Here is a 9,506-nt window from a genome sequence, read left to right as displayed (position 1 = left end):
CCGGGGGTACCCCACGGGCTCGGGGGGCGATGGCAGCTCCGGGGAGGGGGACACGCGGGGGTCCCCGTGGTGCCGGGGTCTGGGGGGTGCCAGGGCTGGGGGAAAGGTGCCTCGCACAAAAGAGTTCAGTCTCCCCAACAAAGGTTTGATTTAGAGGGTTTAATCCTCAGTTAATCAACTGATTTGCCATCACAGGAAAGGCTTCCCCCCCCCGTGGATGAATGAGACGTAGTGTTCTTTCTTCCTCTTATTTTCTTTAAATATTGTTCATTCCCTGAGAAGGCAGGGTGAGATTTTTTCCCCCCCAACCTCAAATCCTTGCAAGGAGCCTCAGCTGGGCTGGGCTGGATCTTCCCCCCCCCTGCCATCCCCCCCCCGGGGTGCCCTCTCCCCATCATTTCCAGCCAAATCCTTATATTTTTATTCCCAGTGGTGCTTTGTGGGGTGAGAGCTTTGGGGGGGGGGAAAAAACTAACCCCTGGAAAAAACCCACCAGTCAGCTGGGCAGATGTGCTGGGGGAAAAAGGGTCTCCCAGGGAGGGGAATCCAGGAGGAAAAACTTTTGCCTTCTTTGCATCTGTGGGGTGAGAGCTTTGGGGGGGGGGAAAAAAACTAACCCTGAAAAAAACCCACCAGTCAGCTGGGAAGCTGTGCTGGGGAAAAAAAGGGTCTCCCAGGGAGGGGAATCCAGGAGGAAAAACTTTTGCCTTCTTTGCATCTTTGGTGGAACATGGACTGATGTCTGAGGCCAGTCTGGAAGCACAGTGATCCCCCTGCCCGTTACTAACGAGTTACTACTCAACTGGAAGCCTCTTACCCCACAGGGTGGTGGCCCAAGGGGTGTTTTACCCACTGCTGTGGTACCTGCAGGGTGAGGGATCACTGTGGGTTCCCTGTCTTAATCATTTCCCTCTTTCCTTCTGCCCCCCCCCCCCCCAAATTGCCCAATACCCATCCTAACCATTACCTTGCCAGGGAGGCTGTGCCCCCCGGGAAGGAAAGGGACCATGGGGGTGGCAGTGCCAGGTACCCCAGCAGCAGGCTGGGAGCAGGCATGGAGGATTTTTTTCCTTCTAACTGGATTTCCCTGGATGCAGCTGGAGCAGGCGATTTTAATCCTCTTTTCCACCGTATGGCTGCTGGCTGGATTTGAAATATGACTCAATTAATTATTGCCAGGAAAGCCCTGGGGCCAAGTCTTTCTCCAGGAGGATGTTTCGAGGTGTTCCCTTGGCTTTTCTCACCCCGTGCCACGGGGCACAGGGGCACGTGGCTCAGCCCCATCCTGCCTTGTTGCCCCCAGGAGGGCAGGCATAGGCCAGGCTGCTCTCTTGGCACCAGTTTGGGTGGGTTTTGGGGGGCTTTCTCAGCCTTGTGTTTGCTTGCAAGAGGAAGCAGGGGCTGCTGCTCACTGCCCCTGGCACCGTGTGCTGCTGGCTGCTCACCTGTGACATGAGTTTGGCGGCCTCAGCATCACCTGCATGACAACTAGAGTCATCCTTGCCTCTGAAACGGGGTATCCCCAGCTTGGGGGGGGGGACTCGTGGGTCCCCCCACCACTAGCAGGGTGCCTGCACCTGCCCATCCTCTCTCCCAAACCCCCCGGGGAGCTGCCAGCTCTGCTCCCAGCGGTGCAGGTGAAGGATGCTTGCAGCAGCACTTCTGCTTTTGAAACCCAGTGAGTCACCAAAGCAGGATGTCCAGGCGCCGGCGCAGGCTGTTACCATAGTAATTAGGGCTGACGAGCTGGTACTGGAGCCCCATGGACCCCCCGTGCCCCAAAAAAGGCAGCTGTGCCCCCCCCCCATCCCACCCCTGGGTGCTGGGATGCCCGAGGCCGGCACGCTCAGGACACGAGTGCTGCCTGCTCCAGGGGTCTTGCCCCTTTTGGGTTGGGATTGAAGGGCTGGCTGAAGGAAAAGCATCATTTTCAGCACGAGTTGCATCCGTTCTCAGTGTGACTTCTCCAAGTCTTTCATTCCTGTGCCCGGAGCTGTGGGAGTGGGATACGGCCACGTGCATTCCCAGCCAGCACAGGATCAGGAGGCACAAGCAGAGGGATTTGGGTGGGTCTTCAGTTTTTCTTGCTTTTCAGACTCTTTTTCTCTCTGTTTCTTCCCCTCCAGTCCCTTCCTCAGCCACTTCATGGGGTGGGAGGGATGGGATGAAATACTGAGGGACATGCAGGGTGGGGAAGGGGTTGCAGGGTGGCAAGAGGGGGTTTTCCTGCTTGTCCTTGCCCAATTCTCTTGCCTGCTCACTTGCCTTTTTTTTTTTAGTCCTGCCTGCAACATGTGTGGTGCAAATGCCAGCCAGAATGGTTCATTTAGAAGGCAGGAGCCCCCCAAATTCATGGGGAGAAGTGATAAGGGGGAGCTCCTACAGGAGCCATGAGTCTGGGGGTGCTCCTGCTGCTGGTGGAGGAGAGTGAGGAACTCAGGCTGCCTCTCCCAGCTTTCCACCCAGGATTGGCACGAGCTGTTTGGCTCTCACCCCATTTCCAGGCAGGTCTGAGCTGGGGAGAAGCTCCAGCTGCCCCGAGGACATGGATTTAGCACCGTGGAGAAGTAGGGCTTGCCCCAAAACCCAGCTGAAATGGCTGGAATGGTTTCCCTCGAGCACTGGGCTTTGGGTCAGGCCAGTGATTAATTAATGCTGGTGTTGATCAAGGCTGTGCCAGTGAATCCCCAGCACTTGGCCAGCTGGGAAGCAGCAGGAGCTGGATGCAGGGAGCTGGATTCAGCCACCCCCTGGGCTGGGCAAGGGTGTGCCAGGACACAGCCATGCTGAGGCTGAAGTCAAAGAAATCCAGCATTTCCTGTAGCCACAGTGGACTCCAAACCCCATTATTCACAGGCTCAGTGTGGAGAAAAATCAGAATCCTGAAGCCCTGAAATGGCATCGGGCCAAACCTTAAAAGACAACAATCACCACCTTGCTGTTTGCATGCAGCTGGGAAACCCTGCCCAATTCCTGGGCAGCAGCTGCACCAGGACCTGCTTATCCAACCACACACAATTTTCACCTTATCATCCTCCTTCCCTGGCTTTTCATGCAGCAGTTTTCCTTCCTTGTTGCTTGGGGTCACTGTAACTTGGGCTAATTACTTTTATCCAAGGGGAGGTGCAGGTGTTGGTGGGTGGTGGGTACCAGCATCATGGGGAGGCTTCTAGTGCTGGGTGATGCTTTTTTAGTTGAGGCATCCAGAAGCCTGCTGAGATGCAAAGAGGGGTTGGTTATTCTCAGGGGTGCTGATGTGATCCCCAAAATGCTGTTCCTGGCCTGGCAGGTTGGGAAGTGGGTGCTGTGACACCCTGGCAGTCACTGTGGGCAGAGACATTTCTGCAGAGATCAGCTCCTTGATCTGAGTCTTGGTTTAACAGGATTATTATCCTGTCTTTGCTCTTCCCAAGGGCTTTGGGAAGTTTGCTCTGTCCCTCCCGTGGTGCTCCCTGTGAGCAGCTCTCCTGGCTGGAAAGATCCTGTTTGGAAGAGGAAGCAACTCGTAGGTGTCAGAGCAGCTTTTTCCAAGCCTTGGAGCTCATCAGGGATCCCAAGCATCAGTGCTCCTTCCTGGATCACACAGGATCCCACCAAAGGGGAAAAAAATCCCTGGCACAGCATGGGATATTCCTGCTTCAAACCCCACTGCCTTGCTGGTTTCACCCCACGCTGCTCCACATCCATCCTCTGGCATTGGGAGGAGAACAAAAGCATCCCCTGGACTGGGATGGTGAAACACCAGCTCCAGGGCTTCCAGAGCTGCCTGTCCCCATGGGGATGCATTAATTTGGAGCTGTTGGAGAGAGTCCAGAGGACTCTCTGGAGATGATCCCATGGGCTGGAGCAGCTCTGCTCTGGAGCCAGGCTGGGAGAGTTGGGGTGTTCAGCCTGGAGAAGAGAAGGCTCCAGGGAGACCTTAGAGCAGCTTCCAGTGCCTGAAGGGGCTCCAGGAAAGCTGGGGAGGGGCCTGGGACAAGGGCAGGGAGGGATGGGATGAGGGGGGATGGTTTTAAGCTGAAAGAGGGAAGATTGAGTTGAGACATGAGTATGAAATTCTTTGCTGTGAGGGTGGTGAGACCCTGACCCAGGTTGCCCAGAGAAGCTGTGGCTGCCCCATCCCTGGCAGTGTTGAAGGGCAGGTTGGATGGGGCTTGGAGCAGCCTGGAATGGTGGGAGGTGTCCCTGCCCATGCAGGGGGTTGGGACTAGATGGTCTTTAAGGTCCTTTCCAACACGAACCAGTCTGGGATTCTCTGATCCTATGCCCAGCCAAGGCAGGCTGGGTGGCTGTTGCTCCAGCTTGGTCTCTGCTGGCCATCAGCAGAAGGAAGGCAACACAGCAGCCATTTCAAGGCAGAAATAACTTTGTGAGAGTTTATTTTCCATTTTGATGGGTTTCTCCTCAAGCAGACCTTGGGAAGAACAGGCAGGTGCCAAGGGTGGAGGAGGCAGCATCCATCACCTGCTCGTGGGGCTGGGGGGCTGGGCTGTGCAGAGACCCCTGGGCCAAGCACACAGGGGATGCTGCAGGTGCTTTCAGTTTCACATCTGCAGGCACCACTCTGAGGGGAATTAATTAGTGTGTCCCCAGTGTCTGCAGACATCTTCTCAGGTCAATGTGGGACAGGCTGCATCCAGCCTGTTGAGGTTTATGGCTCTGGGGGAAGGTTAAATGTCCCTGGAGGTCCCTGTGCACTCCTGGAGCTCAGGAGCATCATCTCCCCACTGCTCCTGCCAGATCCTCACTGCCTTTTGCCCCTTGAAAGGGTCATCTCAGATGGAGGGACACAGAAACCTTGGTCTGAGTCTCCTGAGGACCAAAGCAAGAGGAGGAATTGTCAGTGCCCATTTTTCTAAGGCATTGAGGGGGCACGGGCAGCCCTAGTGCTGGTACCAGTCGCGAGGGCGCTCAGGGGGGATGTGTCCTCTCTGCAGCCCTGGGCAGCCCTGAAGTGTGGCCTGGAGCTGCACAAATCTCCTTATCAAACCTGGAGGTGAACGGGCTCAATCTGTTGCTGCTTGGCTGTAAACCTCATGACATTTCCTGCTCTTTTCTTCTTATCTGACAAGACCAGGCCTCTCGTGATCTCTGTGAGGTTCCTCTCGAGCAGAGCTGTGCTGCTTGCTGCTCCAACCACAGCTGCTTCCCCTCCACCCCCCAGCCAGGCTGTCCTCAGCCCTGAGCTGCTGCAGGACAGCAGATGCTTTGCAGGAACACCTGACCATCACCTCTGCAAGGTGGAGGCTTCCTCACCTGCAGCCTCCCGTGTAGGAGGAGGTTGGTTTTGATCCTCACAGCTGGGTTTTGGCTTCCTCACCTGCTCCCTCGGCACGACGTGTGGCTTTATCTCACTCACATCACGGTTGCGTTGGCTCCAAGAGCTCCTTCTGTTTGCTTTGGCTCTTGGATTGGGCCCATTTTGGCAGGAGCTGGATGAGGAGCGTGGGGAGATGGTTACCTCTCCATCACAGCTCGAGGTGTGGTATGGAAGAAGTCTCCAGCTGTTGGTTTTGGCTTTTGCCAGGCTGGGAAGTGTTAGCTCTGAGCTGCCCAAGGATTTGTGCCACCTCCCCTTCATCTTCCTGTTGCCTCCAGATCCCTTGGGTGCTTTCCACTGAGCAAACAGGGATTCTGGTAGCAAACCAGCATAGTCAGTGACTCACTTAGGTTGGAGGCAGCCTCTGGAGGTCTGGTCCCACCTCCTGCTCAGAGCAGAGCTGGTGCCTTGGGCAGATCAGTGCTGTCCCCACTGTGATCCTGCGAGTCCATGTGGGCCCAGGTGACCCCAGGCTGTGGTGCAGAAGCGTGGCCAGGTCTTCTCCATGTCTCTATGTGCCTTGGAGGGCCATCAGCCATCCACAACCTGTAAAACTATTAAGATCTCAACAAGTTTGCAGATGACACCAAGCTGTGTGGTGGGGTGGATGTGCTGGAGGGAAGAGATGCCATCCAGAAAGACCAGGCAGGCTGGAGAGGTGGGCCCATGGCAGCTGCATGAAGTTCAACAAGGCCGAGTGCAAGGTCATGCACATGGGCAAAGGGTGGATTGAGAGAAGGCCTGAGGAGAAGGACTTGGTGTTGGTGGATGAGAAGCTCAACACGAGCTGTGCTGGAGCCCAGAACCCACCTGTGTCCTGGGCTGCATCCCCAGCAGCGTGGGCAGCAGGGCCAGGGAGGGGATTGTCCCCTCTGCTCTGCTCTGCTGAGACCCCCTGCAGGGCTGGGGCCAGGGCTGGGGTCCCCAGCACAGGGAGGAGGGGGAATGGCTTTAAGCTGGAGGAGAGGAGATAGAGATGAGACCTGAGGAAGAAATTCTTTGCTGTGAGGGTGGTGAGACCCTGGCCCAGGTTGCCCAGGGAAGCTGTGGCTGCCCCATCCCTGGCAGTGTTGAAGGGCAGGTTGGATGGGGCTTGGAGCAGCCTGGGCTGGTGGGAGGTGTCCCTGCCCATGCAGGGGATTTGAACTAGGTGGTCTTTAGGGTCCCTCCCAACCCAAACCACCTTTCATGACCTTTCCCCATTAGTCCTCAGGACCACGACTGCTGCTGGAGCAGCTCTGCTCACACTGGAAAGGTCTGTCACCTGGGGTGGGAAAGCATCCAAAGGTGCCCAGGTCTGGAGGAGTCCCTCAGTTTGTGTAGGACCTTGCAAAGAGCTGATGTTCTGGTGCTTCCCCCATGGGGCCAGAGCTCCAGCCTGCCCTGAGGACAGGTTTCCCAAGACCTTTTGGGTTCAATGAGTCAAGTCAGGCTGGCCTGGTTGCCCTTCTTTCCCCCATCCTCCCCTGGTGTTGTTCACCCTGTGGGGCTGGGGAGGTGTTTGTGCAGCTCTGGCAGGGCTGGGACCATCCAGCCCCGTTGCATTATTTATCACTTCATTTCCTCTAATTACTGCTCAGCCTCACATCCTTGCTCTGGGAGGGGGGGGGAGGGTTTGGATCTGTGTCCTGTGCTTCCCTCCCTCCCCAGCCAACCCCAGCAGGGGGGAACCCTTCCCTTTCCCCCTCCCTCTGCTCCATGCCTGGGGTGTGTGTGTGTTTGTGGGGGGGGGAAATAAAAAATAGACCTTTAATGCAGGGAGCCAGGCTTGTTGGGGGGGTTTGTTTTCTTCTCAGCTGCAATCCCAGCCCTGTGCAAGTGTTGCTGCTAATTGCTGTGGATGTGGGGCTGGTGCTGGCTGGCTGCTGCTCCTCCATCCCACCCTGCTCCCAAACCTGGCCCCTCCCTCCCCCGAAAAAAATGATAAAAAAAGCCTTCCCTGAGTTTCATTGCTCACGCCAGGGGGAAGAAATCATCTAGGAATGAGCAGCAGAGGTTTCCCAGCAGCCAGGGAGCAGCACTGGCTCTTGGGAAAGGAGCTGGTGGAGCAGCCAGAGCCTGGTTGGGCAGAATTGAAGCTGGGGGGGGTGGAAATGAAGCACGTGGGGCCCAGGGATGATTGATCCTGGATCAATCCACGGAGGTAGGGATGGGAAGGGAGGGCAATGCTGCTCCATCCGGGCTTTGTGGGGGTTTTTTTGCCTTTATTTTTATGTCTTTTTTCCCCCACGCTTGATGTTGCAAGTGTGAAAACCCCAGCTCCTGGGCAAGGGGGTGGCAGGGGGGGCTTTGTGTGTGTGTGTGTGTGTCCCCCTTCCTCTGCCCCATCTCAGTGCCTGCTGAATGTGTGTCATTCCAAGCTGGAGCTGGAATCCTGGGCGGTGGCAGGAGCGGGGCCGTTGAGTCAGTGGGAAGCCTGGCAGGGATGCTTTGCCTGCATTTTCTTGGGGAAAAACAGGCTGGTTCCAGGGTTTCTGGGGTCTGTGGGAAAAGGCAGATGCTGTGTGTGGTGGGCAGGAAGAGGCGAGTGTGCTGGAGAAGGGGTGAGGATGGAGAAGGGGTGAGGATGGAGAAGGGGTGAGGATGGAGAACAGGCTGGGCAAGCGTGGGAAAGGCTCCAAGCTGAGGAGGGAGAAAGCAGGTTTTTGCTGGTTTATGGGAGGATCGTGGCCAGAAGAAATGCAGGTGGGTCAGGGCTGAGCTGAGGGAGCCCAGAGAGCCCACCAAGCCCATGGCCACCAAGCTGCCACCTCTCAGCCCTCTGCCACATCCCTGTCCCAGTTCTGTCACCTCGGCTGTGGCCTCCTCACCACATCAGGAGGGGCCCAGGTGTACCTGCTGGCTCCATAACCAGGTCCTACTTTAGACTAAAATGCTTTAGGTTAGAGGGAAGGAAAAAAAAAAAGAAAAAAATAAAAGCAAAGGAGGCAGCAACAGGCCAGAGAAGTTAAATTTAATTGAGATAATATGGGTCAGCTCAGCGACCGAGGACAGAAGAGCAACCTACTTCTCCCCAGCCAGCCCCAGCTAACCTGGTTTGCAGCACAGCAGGGCTCTGCATCCCTGCCTGCATCCCTGTTTGTATCCCTGTTTGTATCCCTGCCTGCATCCCTGCCTGCATCCTTGTCCACAGACCTTCCCACAGCCCTACCCACAGCCCTGCCTGTACCCCTGCCCACATTCTTGCCTGCATCCCCACTGCAAACAATCACCTGGGAGAAGACCCCACCCCCAAGTAGCCTCAAGTTTTCCAGCAGGGACCATACACTCCATGAAGCATCAGGGCCAGCACAATCCACCACAAATTGCTTTTCCAAGTTCCTGATTGTGAAGATCCAGAAGAGCAGGGGGGATATTTCCCCCCCCCCCCTTAGCAGGAACCTGCTGACATCACCCACATCTGGTGATGATCCTCCACCTGCAGCTCAGGATCAGGCCACCAGCAAATGCCTCACTCTCTGAACGGGGATTTTTGGGATCTCTTTTGGGATGTCCCCAGGAGCTGCCCAACTCAGGGTTTTACCCCCACAACCCATTCCTAGAGCATTCCAAACCCCATCTCCAACTATTTGAGCAGCAGCTCTAAAAGCACCAGCTCTGGGTGCTGGGAAGAACCTGGGAAAACAACAAAAAAAAAGAGATAAAGAAGGGAAAAAAAGAATGAGGAAAAAAAGCTCCAGGTTTTGTTGCTTGGATAGCAGGGATGGGAAGAGAAATTCCAGGTGGCAGCACTGGGGCTTTGCTCTGCCTGTAGCAGATTGGCTGTGACCTGTTTGCTGTATTTGAAGCTTGAAATAGAACCTTATGAGTAATGTGGTTCAGGTGCTGATCACTAATTAATTAATTCTTTTCTACCGTGGATACCTAATTAAAGCAGACGAAGGTAATTCACAGGGGGGTGGACTTCGACGAAGGGGATGGTTAATGGGGTTGTTTCTTTTTGCTGATGTAACTTCTTGGGTGATTCCCAGGGGCTGGAAAAGGGTTATGAGGCTTCGTGTGAATGTTACTTAAAATAAAACTCTAATAAAGGTTGGGTTGGGGTGAGACCATTGGGGGATGGTCTCATCACAAGGATTGCTGCAGTTTCAGCTGCTGCAGGAGGTTTTTTGGGTGATGAGACAGGGCGAGGCTCTTGGCTGCAAAGGGAGCAGGTTTGGGGTTGGTTTGAGCTGAAAAAGGTGCA

The sequence above is a fragment of the Chaetura pelagica genome, unplaced genomic scaffold (genome assembly GCF_000747805.2).
Source record: "Chaetura pelagica isolate M959 unplaced genomic scaffold, ChaPel_1.0 scaffold141, whole genome shotgun sequence".
Classification (NCBI taxonomy): Eukaryota; Metazoa; Chordata; class Aves; order Apodiformes; family Apodidae; genus Chaetura; species Chaetura pelagica.
This window is presented reverse-complemented; position numbering follows the sequence as displayed.